Source organism: Bos indicus x Bos taurus, chromosome 7 (genome assembly GCF_003369695.1).
Source record: "Bos indicus x Bos taurus breed Angus x Brahman F1 hybrid chromosome 7, Bos_hybrid_MaternalHap_v2.0, whole genome shotgun sequence".
Lineage (NCBI taxonomy): Eukaryota > Metazoa > Chordata > Mammalia > Artiodactyla > Bovidae > Bos > Bos indicus x Bos taurus.
Genome location: NC_040082.1, coordinates 69,072,313 through 69,084,195, shown reverse-complemented (window position 1 = coordinate 69,084,195; position 11,883 = coordinate 69,072,313).

Here is an 11,883-nt window from a genome sequence, read left to right as displayed (position 1 = left end):
CTTGGACTTTCTATAATCCTAGATCCTATCCAAGCATTCAGCACAAGGCAGAAAAGGATTAGGGTCACAGTCATTTATTTCCAGTTTTTTTTGTCATTGGTGCTGTTTGTTTGTTTGTTTTTTCATTGCATTGGGCTAGGAAGAAAGAAGTCATGAGCTTGTAGAATTGGGCTATTCTGTTGCCTATCTTTCTAATCAAATTGAGATCCAGTTCCAATAGTTAAGTTCTCTATCTGATTCAGTGTCAGAAAAAGTTGACCCCTGTTGCTGAGGGCCGGGGTTTGGTGGGAGAAATGCAGGAAACAGGCATGGACCTGACTATGGAAGATTCATATTCCAGGAATCCAATCTGGGTACCTGAGGATCCTCCACATTCCTGTCTCCCTGTATCTCTTGTGTCTCCTGCATTGGCAGGTGAGTTCTTTACCTGGGAAACCCTTGGCAGGTTCAGCAGCTATTACCATAGGTGTGATTGAATTAGACACACCCAATGTACTCTCTTTTGATTGACTGAAGATACTCTAATTTAGTATTTTTATTCCAACTTTAAAAAAAAAACCCTTTAATGCAGTATATTAAATATCAGTAAACTCAGACATGCAGATTATACCACCCTTATGACAGAAAGTGAAGAAGAACTAAAGAGTCTCTTGATGAAAGTGAAAGAGGAGAGTGAAAAAGTTGGCTTAAAACTCAGCATTCAGAAAACAAAGATCGTGGCATCCAGTCCCATAGCAAATAGATGGAGAAACAGTGGAAACAGTGGCAGACTATTTTTTCGGGCTCCAAAATCACTGCAGATGGTGACCGCAGCCATGAAATTAAAAGACACTTGCTTCTTGGAAGAAAAGCTATGACCAACCTAGACAGCATATTAATAAGCAGAGGCGTTACTTTGTCAACAAAGGTCTGTCTAGTCAAGGCTATGGTTTTTCCAGTGGTCATGTATGGATGTGAGAATTGGACTATAAAAAAAGCTGAAAGCCAAAGAATTGATGCTTTTGAACTGTGGTGTTGGAGAAGACTCTTGAGAGTCCCTTGGACTGCAAGGAGATCCAACAAGTCCATCCTAAAGGAAATCGGTCCTGAATATTCATTGGAAGGACTGATGTTGAAGCTAAAACTCCAATACTTTGGCCACCTGATGTGAAGAGCTGACTCATTTGAAAAGACCCTGATGCTGGGAAAGATTGAAGGAAGGAAGAGAAGGGGACGACAGAGGATGAGATGGTTGGATGGCATCACCGACTCAATGGGCATGAGTTTGAGTAAACTCTGGGAGTTGGTGATGGACAGGAAGTTCTGGCATGCTGCAGTTCACGGGGTAGCAAAGAGTCAGACAGGACTGAGTGACTGAACTGAATGCAGTGCATGAAATGCAGTCTGATTAGATAATTGGGATAGGATTAACTGGAGATTAATACTGGATTAACTCCAGTATTGATTCTAAAGATCTCTAAGCCTCTCAAAGGCAAAGTGAGAAGTTATGACATTCCCATAAATGAAAGACCCTACCCTCCATGAGTTGCAGTTAAGAAGTCAGGGAATTGCATTTGGCATAAGGACTTCATGTGTCAAGTAGAGGGTGGCTTCAAGGCAGGGTTAGGGGAAGAGCCCAGATTTCAGATGGTGGGGATGGTCACAGATTGTAGAGATGCAAATGGAGTAATTCATGAAGTACTTAGTTTGAAAGAAGGGTTTAAGTAGGGGAGGAGAGGGGTAAAGCTTTATATTCTTCTGTTATTTGGTCCTTTCCCATCACCCAGAAATGCTATTCATCAAACTGGAAAGACTCCTCATTCAGGTCACAGGGAGCCACCTGGGGCACTGGGTTTTCAACCTGGACTGACTTTGTACAGTTCTACATAAGTTCCTGGTCAGATCTACTCTCCCCAGGAGTCTACAAAGTCAACAAAATCACAAATCCTTCTAAAGTGAATTCTACCGTAAACTACCTTCCCAGTCCTGATTCTAGAGTGAATCATCTGGAAGGCATTTTCAAGGCCAACCCACATGATTCAGACTTCATTATTTTGGGCTGGGTCTCAGGCACTTCTGTTTGTGACAAGTTGCCTGAGTGATTCTTGTCTGCATCCTGGGTTAAGATCTGTTCCTTTAGAGAAACATCATAAACTTTGCCATGAGCTGTACCTGAGTGCTAGGGCCTCCTAGTTCAATTCTAACGTCACTGTGCTCCAGACAAACTGGGACTTAACTGAGTCACACCCACCCAGGCTTCAGAATGAAATTACCTGGAAAAATTTAGGGCCTGCACATCAGATGTTCTGAAGGCTTCATGTGGTTCTAATGCCCAATCAGAGGAGAGTAGCTCCTTTTAAAAAGGGTCCAATAGACAGAGTCTTTGATTTTGACTTGCCCTCCTGAGTAAGGATGGTAGCTTTCATGGAATTTCTGTAGCATCAGGCAGAAAACTGAGGCTGATCTAGGAAAGATTTCTTGAGAGCCTAGATTTACCTAAGAGGGGCATGTGGATGTAACGGAAATGATTTTGGACAAAGTTAGGGGTGCCTGTCTTCCTAAAGATGAGAAAATATGGTTTTAAACCTTAGGGGAAATTTTCTAATTTAAGGTTGTTTTTTTTTTTTTCAATATTTTGTTGTAAAATATGAACTTATGAAGTTTCTTGGATGGATTTTGGTACAAGACCAATGGAGAAATTATTGGGAGGAATAGTAGTTGAAGTTGATGAAAGTGCAAAGTGATACTGGGCATTTTTGTGTGAAGAAAGATCTTCAAACATGACTGGATGAGCCAATGGTATATTCTTCTGTGCTAAGGAATTTACTGGGAACTATCTTTTTTTTCAAAAATAAAATTGAGTTTCTTCAGGTTTCTGAGTGACCTGGAAAGGAAAATTTAAAAGAGAAATTTCCAGAAAGGAAAATTGAAGAGACTGAGTGTCATGAAACATGGGAGACAGCAAATGAGAAAGAGATGAGAGAGAGAATCCATGGCAATTTTTACCTCAGTGGTGTCATGAGAAGCTAAAGAAGTAGGTGAGAGAGAGGCCAGGAGAGGTGATGCAGGACACAGTGATTCTCACTGGGTGGAGAAACCAAGTTACCAGACAGTTAGAGTAAAGGAGGAGGAGATAAATATCAGATTACAAGAGGGGCTTCTCATAAACTTGGGATGAAGCTTTCCCCAGGCCCCCAATGCCTCACTACAGCTTAACATGAACCCTGAAAGGGAGGTGCATTTCATTGTGACTTAGAACTGCTTGTATGTTCAAGGATATGAGCAGGCACTTGTAAACTAATAGAAAATTGCCAAATTTAAATAACTTTTTAACAGCCACATGAAACGCAAGTTAGGAAATTCACACAACCAAATTTTTTGAATTAAAGGGAATCTGGAAGGACTAGAGAGGGATGTGGATGTGATGGAGGTTTCAGTGGGTGTGTAGGGCTTCCAGGGTCCTGAATGGAAACAGTTGTCACAGAGAAGAAGTTAAAAAAGGAAGCAGAAATCATAGGCGTGGGTAGGATCCACACGTTTCTGTGGAGCCTGGGACTGGAATTTGAAGAGTTGTATCTGTATAATAGGGAGTCATTGCTGGTTCTTTAGTAACAAAAGTATTTTAGGGACAAATCAGGAAATATATTAGGAACAGAGAATGTAGTATATTTGGGAGCAAATTTCTCACTATTAAACAAACTGTGAGGGGAGAGGTGGGTGCAGAGGATAAGGTGGGAAGTCCAATAAAGGAGGTAATTTACATATTTCCAGGGAATGAACATCTGTTTTTTTTTTGTTGTTGTTTTTTGTTTTTTTGTTTTTTGTTTTTACTGAATGAAACAAGTTCACTAGCTGACTTAAATGGCACCCCACTCCAGTAGTCTTGCCTGGAAAATCCCATGGATGGAGGAGCCTGGAAGGCTGCAGTCCATGGGGTCGCTGAGAGTTGGACACGACTGAGCAACTTCACTTTCACTTTTCACTTTCATGCATTGGAGAAGGAAATGGCAACCCACTCCAGTGTTCTTGCCTGGAGAATCCCAGGGACGGGGGAGCCTGGTGGGCTGCCGTCTATGGGGTTGCACAGAGTCGGACACGACTGAAGCAACTTAGCAGCAGCAGCAGCTGACTTAAAATAAAGCCAAGATGCTTTCAAACTGTGGTGCTGGAAGATACTCTTGAGAGCCCCTTGGACAGCAAGGAGATCAAACCAGTCAATCCTAAAAGAAATCACCCTGAATATTCTTTGGAAGGACTGATGCTGAAGCCGAAGCTCCAATACTTTGGCACCTGATGCGAAGATCTGACTCATTGGAAAAGACCCTGATGTTGGGAAAGAGTGAGGGCAGGAGGAGAAGGGGCCAAGATGATGAGATGGTTGGATGGCATTACTGACTCAGTGGACATGAGTTCAATCACACAACTGAGTGATTGAATAACAGCTGATACTAGGTTGTGGTGAAGGAAAATGCCATGGTTTATTGCAGGACACCAAACAAGGAATTTGGGTAGCTAACGCTCAAAAGACCCAAACTCCAGTATGGCTTTTGGGGAATTTTTCATTTTTTTTTAACATTACCAAAATCAGTTTTTATAAATGTGAACAAATCATACCCCCAATGTAATGAGGGAGGGCTATCCTGCCTGGACTTGCCTGTACTGGGCAGACACCAGCAGAGTACCATTCACCCTCCCAGTGACTGCATGGCAGGGAGAACCCTCCACAGTTATAAATGTTATTTTAGCAGAAGACAGACTTTTCAGTGGAGAAGGAAATGGAAACCCACTCTTGTATTCTTGCCTGGAGAATCCCATGGACAGAGGAGCCTGGCAGGCTACAGTCCATGGGATCACAAAGCTCAGACACGACTGAGCGACTAAAGAGAGAGACTTCGCAGATTTCAGTGCTTTTTGTGAACTGGAGAAGGCAACAGCACCCCACTCCAGTACTCTTGCCTGGAAAATCCCACGGACTGAGGAGCCTGGTAGGCTGCAGTCCACGGGGTCACTAAGAGTTGGACACGACTGAGCGACTTCACTTTCACTTTTCACCTTCATGCATTGGAGAGGGAAATGGCAACCCACTCCAGTGTTCTTGCCTGGAGAATTCCAGGGATGACGGAGCCTGGTGGGCTGCCACCTATGGGGTCATACAAAGTCGGACATGACTGAAGCGACTTAGCAGCTATCTTCATTAAAGTTTTTCTCAGTAGCAAGGAACAAGATTTTTTTTTTTCTTCAGAAATCGTAGAATTGGATATAAAAGTTGGCAGTAGATGCAGCAGCAGCAGACACAACAAATATTATACAATTTCTCAAATGAAAATGATTTCCCAACATTAACTCTTTTCCTACAGACATTCAAACTCTCTGAGGGGATACCAAGTCTCAGTCCTATAATCCTGTGCAATTATAGCTGGCCAACAAGAGAGGTGTCAGGTCATGTGCAAAAGGGATGAGGTGAGAGACAAAAAAGCAAAGGAAATCACTTTAATTTACACTTAAGGAAAACTTCAAGTAGAAGGATCTACCTGGAGTCCTCTGCCTGGGGCTCTGGGACACAAGCTCCACCCCATGTGCCAGCTTCCTGCAGCGGGGAACAAGGTGCTGTGGCCAATGAAATCAGAGCTGGACTGCTTTTGCTCCACCCCTGGTCCTGTGTGCGAGGAGCTCAGGAAGGGTTTTCTCTTGTCCAGAAGGCTCTGAAAAACTGTGACTCTGCACACTTCCTACTCAAAAGGAAGAAAGTAAATATCCACCTAGAAGGCATGTCTTCGGACTCCACTGCAAAGGGGTCATTTGCGAGTCTGCATCTTCTTTGGTTTGTAGAGCCTTCTGGGAAGCCACAAGTGACTGTGGATTGTGAGTGCATCCAGCTGAGGGGCATGGTTTTGGCTGGCATCAGGCCAAACTGCTTCTAGTCTGGCCTGTGCTTGAACATCTTGTTGATCATCTTCTTGGTGATGCTCTTCGGCCAGGTGCCCGTCAGTTTGTAGATCTCCTCAGTGTCAGAATAGCAGCAGTGAAGTGCCTGGAAGTGGCAGCTGGCCTTGTGGAACGGGATGATGTAATGGTTGGCATCACACTTCTCCAGCTTTTCTAATACTGTATTTTTGTGAGAGTCATTCACTTTTCTGGACAGCAAAGGGATAGAGTGTTGTGAATAACTGGTTTGTTGGGCTCGTTGTTAGGCTCCCTAAATAGCTTGGGGCCTGTGTACTTGGCCACTAGGCCCAGGGAGGATGACATTGATGATGTTTCCCAGTCTTTGTTAGTGCTCCTGCTGGAGTTGTGGTTCATCATGGCAAAGCTTCCAGCGACTCCAGAGGCTGGGGAGGCATGCCTCCCAAATGCAGGCTCTGGGACTCTGTGGGAGCTGCAGAGGCCTGGGGCAGGCTGGATCCTAATTGAACTCAGCTCAGTTATCAGTGGGGAAGGCACTTTTGGGTCCCTGGTCACTGTTCGGCTTTGGGTTGGGATTTCTTGGACCTGGACTTGGGCTTGCCCAGCCTCTGCTACTCCAGGATCTGCTGTTGCTTCCTCCATAGGGACTCCTGTTTTATCAGCTCCTGTTGTACCTTCTTCCTGTCCCAGATCCAGTCCTCCTCCTCTTTCTCCTCCAGGATCTGGTCCTCCTCTTCCTCCTGGTGGATCCAGTCTTCCTCCACATTATTCTAGTACTGCTTGTCTCTTGAGTTTGACATCTGCCTGCAGCTTCTGCTTCCCCAAGTGGGCCTGCTGATGCTCCTTCAGGAGGAAGACCATCTACTTCTTGGCATGTTTCTCTGTCCACCTTCTGTTCTTCGAAGAGGAAGCTGACTCCCTGGCTTCTGGTCACCCTGCCGCTTTGGTTTCCCCATCCAGTCAGGGCCTCTCTGACCTGAAGGGCCCTGACTGGATGGGGAAACCAAAGCAGCAGGGTGACCAGAAGCCAGGGAGGTTGGCCTTGCTGCACTGGGGCTGGTCCAATGACATGTTTTTCTTTTCAGGGAAAGGTTTTTAAAGCCAGCGAGTGAGAGTGGTTTGGGGTTACCTGGGTAGTTCATGGATATTTTTCTGATTAGTTGGTTGTGAAGTAACCAGCAGTTAATAACCTCACATTCTGGTCCCAAATGGTCTAGGGCTTATGTACTTGTGGGCAGCATACAGATAACCTATTTCCCTTGGATGGGGAAGGGGGTTGATTTCAGTATCTGCAAAAGAACTTAAAGGACATGGCTTAGAATATTGTCTATAGCCCTTGAGGTCGAACTAAAGGTTCTTGACTTTGTTTAATGGCTAAACTATTATTTTGTCTTGCTTGACTCTTCATTTCTTTCTGTATCCTCTCACTTCTGAATAAATTTAATTATTTGAAATTCATGGAAGGTCTAGGAAGCTAAATGTTTTCTACAGATAATATGCAGATGGAGGACATGGTGAGGGTGCTTTACTGTCCTGGAAAGGGCCCATAGGGTCCTGCTTGGTTATAGTCTTAGGGCCTGGTGACCGTGAGCACGGAAGCTGAGCCCAGTGCCTAGGCACAGGCCACTACCCACAGTGGGCACTGAGTATCAAGGCCCTGGTTTTGAATGAATGTACTGAGCCTCAGCACTCCAACTTGCTCTGTGATGTTGTGCACATCTTACGTTCTCTTTGAATCCTTATATATTCCTCTGCAATGTGTGGTAGGATAGAGGGCTTATGTTTTACAAGTGATTGAGTCAGGTTGATCCAGCACATTATTCTTTTGGTTTACTGATTACGTCTACCAGATCCCTTCAGATCTACCTAAACTATGGTTAGATAGGATATTTGGGAGGTGATGTGCTTGACTTCAAGTTGAATTCTTATTCTAAAGGATTCTAAGCCCTATATTCCCAACTGAAATGTAAGTTGTCTCATCTCTACAAATATACAAACCTGATTCTTGAATTCTTTAACTTCAGAAAGAGCTGTGGTCAAACAGGAAGTGCTGAACCCCTGCCTCTAAAAAGATGTGGGATTAGCTAGGTTTTCTTCTCTCTGGAATTAAACTAGATTCTAGCATTAAGGATCTTTCTCATGGACAACAGCGGTAGCATCTTCAGGGGCAACCCTGCTCATACAGTCCTTGATAGTCACACCATATCTCCTTACAGGGGCTTACTGGACAGAAGAGATTGCCCTGGTGGAAGAGTCCTTGGTCAAAGGATAATGTTGCTACAGTCCCAGGAAAATATGTCTATGCACAGGCCTGTCAGTGACTGATATGTGGGTAGACTGCCCCTGTAGCGATTCCTGGCTGTGTCCTTCTGCTTACAGTTTGATAAATAAGTAGTGGTTCTGAACCAAAGCCAACAACAGCCACATATGTTCTTTTCTACCCAGGGGCAAGATAACAGGACTCCTCTAGTGATCCATCAGCCAATCAAGAGCTCTCATCAAGCCTGTCTTCTCCATGGGAAAGCAACATTCTGCAAGGACCTGCAGTACTACTTTTTTTTTTTTTTTTTGGCCTTACTTTAGTCATTGTTAAAAAAATGAATTAATAAATCTACATGTGTGTAAATGACAATCAATGTTGTTCAACAGGAGGATTTGTAAAATTAGGATCTACACAAAAGTAAAATAATGTTTATAAATTTGACACAGAGTGATTGTACAAGATTTCATTGAGTGAAGTTACATACACATTATATCTCTGCTATTTCTATTTTACTTTGAAATAACAAAGATTTCCAGCTTCGAATGAGTTGGTAAACTGTCATCTACAAATCAAACTGGATTTTTAAAAGTCTGTTAATCACAAATCCTGATTGAAATGTTTTCAACACTACACCTCACAATAAATATTTGTTCAAAGAATGAACAAAGTTAGTCAAACAATGTTGAAGTTTATTGATTTTTTAAATTGAGTTATAATTCATAAACAGAATACTCACATGTGAAAAGTGTCTTTCAACCAGTTTCAACAGTATCTGTACCTTAACTTAAATGCCGTAGCAAGAGTCAAAACATTCACCAGACCAGAAATGTCCCTCATGCCCTTCTCTGATGAAATCCCTCAACTTAGATACAAACACTGGTCTGATTTCTATTTTTGTTCATCTACACTAGGATTTCATATCAATGTATTGAAAACATACAATATTTTTCTTCTATTTTGGGTCTTTCAACTTAATATGATGTAAAGAATCTATCATATTTTTACCTGTATCAGTTAAGTTTTTTTCTTTAAATTGCTTTCTTATCAGAATATATAATCATTTATTTATGCAATATTTTGTTGATAGACATCTGGGTTTTTCTTTCAGCCTGGAACTGTTGTGACTAAAGCTGTTATTAATTCTTTGTGTGTGTGTGTAATCATGTTTTTATTTTTTTTGGTAGATGCATGATTAACTTTTTGGTAATCTATTTTCAAAGTGGATATTTGATTTTAAGCTCCCATCAGCAAAGCACACGAATAGCAGTTGTTTCAAATTGATAACAATTGTGGGTGTTAACCGTCTTCATTTGGTCTATTCTATTTAATACAGTCACCCATTTGGTTTTAATTTGTGCTTACTTTGATGTGTAATGATGCTCTGTATTTTTGCATTAGTTTATTACCTATTTTTAGATCTTCATTTGTGAATGATTCATTTAGACTTAAAACAAACAAACAAATCCACCACTTCTATTCGACTTGGAACTATTTGTGTTTATTTTAATTATTCATTATAACAAAATACTTTCATTCTATTGATGGAATCATGCTATTGAAAATTTGAAACATTTTTCTAGTATGTACTCTTTGCCCAAAGATGAAGAAAAAACTTTGTTACACAAAAATTTAATATTTGGATGTTAATGGTATATTTCTTACCTTCTCCTGGTAAATGAGTTGATGATGTTGTTCAGTTGCTAAGCCATGCCCAATTTTTTTTTATTTTTATTTTTTCAGTCTGGAACTGTTGTGACTAAAGCTATTAATCATTTTTGTGTGTGTGATCATATTTGTGTGTGTGATGCAGCACATCAGGCTGCCCTGTCCTTCAGTATGTCCTGAAGTTTCCTCAAATTCATGTCCATTGAGTCAGTGATGCAATCTAACCATCCCATCCTCTACCATGCTCTTCAACTTTTGCCTTCAATCATTCCCAGCATTGGGATTTTTCCAAGGAGTCAGCTCTTTCCATCAGGTGGTCAAATATTGGAGCTTTGGATTCAGCATCAGTCCTTCCAATGAATATTCAAGGTAGATTTCATTTAGGATTGACTGGTTTGATCTTGGAATCCACGAGAATCTCAAGAGTCTTCTCCAGCACAACAATTCAAAAGCATCGATTCTTCAGCACTCTTCTTTATAGTCCAAGTATAGACTTACAATAATTTTCATCCAAGATATTTCATATTATTAAAAAGGCCATTGGTTTTGCAAAGCAAATAGTTGCAAATAAAAACTAACATCATGGCATCTGGTCCCATCACCTCATGGCAAATAGATGGGGAAAATGTGGAAACACTGGCAGATTTTATTTTCTTGGGCCCCAAAATCACTGTGGATGGTGACTGCTGCCACAAAATTAAAAGACGCTTGCTCCTTGCAGGAAAAGCTATGACGAAACTAGGCAGTATATTAAAAAACAGAGACATTACTTTTCCAAAAAAGGTCCTTATAGTCAAAGCTATGGTTTTTCCAATAGTCATGTATGGACGTGAGAGTTGGACCATAAAGAAGGCTAAGCACCATAGAATTGATTCTTTCAAATTGTAGTGCTGGAGAAGATTCTTGAGAGTCCCTTAACAGCAAGGAGATCAAACCAGTCTATCCTAAATAAAATCAATCCTGAATATTCATTGGAAGGACTGATGCTGGAGCTCTAATATGTTGGCCATCTGATGTGAAGAGCTGACTCATTAGAAAAGACCCTGATGCTGGCAAAGATTGAGGGTAGCATGAGAAGGAGGCAACAGAGGATTAGATAGTTGGATGGCATCATCAACTCAATGGACTTGAGTTTGAGCAAACAGTGGGAGATGGTGAAGGAGAGGGAAGCCTCATGTGCTGCAGTCCATGGAGCTGCAAAGAGTTAGAAATGACTTAGTGACTGAACAGCAACAATACATCTGTGTACATATATATGTATATATATGTGTGTGTGTGTGTGTGTATGTGTGTGTGTGTGTTTGTGTGTGTGTGCATGTGTGTATGTGTTTGCCGCCCAAAACAAAACAATTAAGTACAAACTATACAAAATAGTTTAAAATAACGTGTTTAAATGACTTTTGCCAGTTTTGATGATCTCAGTCCTATCTTTCACAACGTTTTAGTTTTGTGAATAGCAATTTTGTCAGAATTGGTTTCTCTATCTCACATGAATTAAAGAGAAGTATGATCTAAAGAAGACAATATCAAAAAGCATATGGGGAAAAAAATAATTTTACACTTTCAAATTGTAAGTGTGCCCTAGAGATTTAGAAGAAAGGCTTGTTGGTGAATTTGTCTTGACCCTGAATGTCGTGTTTCAGATTCTCTATTGTAATTCAGACATTTTAATCATAGTTTAAGCCTTGTTTATTTCCACTAAACTTAGCCATTCTTTTACTTTTTTATTTTTATTTTTTGCTTTACGATTCTTGAACAAAGGATAATTTCAGTAAATATTTTATGTTAATAGACCCTAAATTACATTAAATGGATTTGTTAAAACTTCATTGAGATGGAGAAAATATAGTTTACAGTGAGAAAATAACTATAATAATATCAATAAACAAGTATATATTTATTATTAATTAGATTGTGAACTCAATTTGCTTTACATTTCACTTTTATTCTCTTATTTTAATTACTAGCATAACATCATGAAGAAGGTTCAATTTTAGCTCTTCTCAACTGAAATAGTGCACATAGTTAGGAGGCTAGATCTGGTCAGGGGCCTTATGTGGTTAGATCTCCTA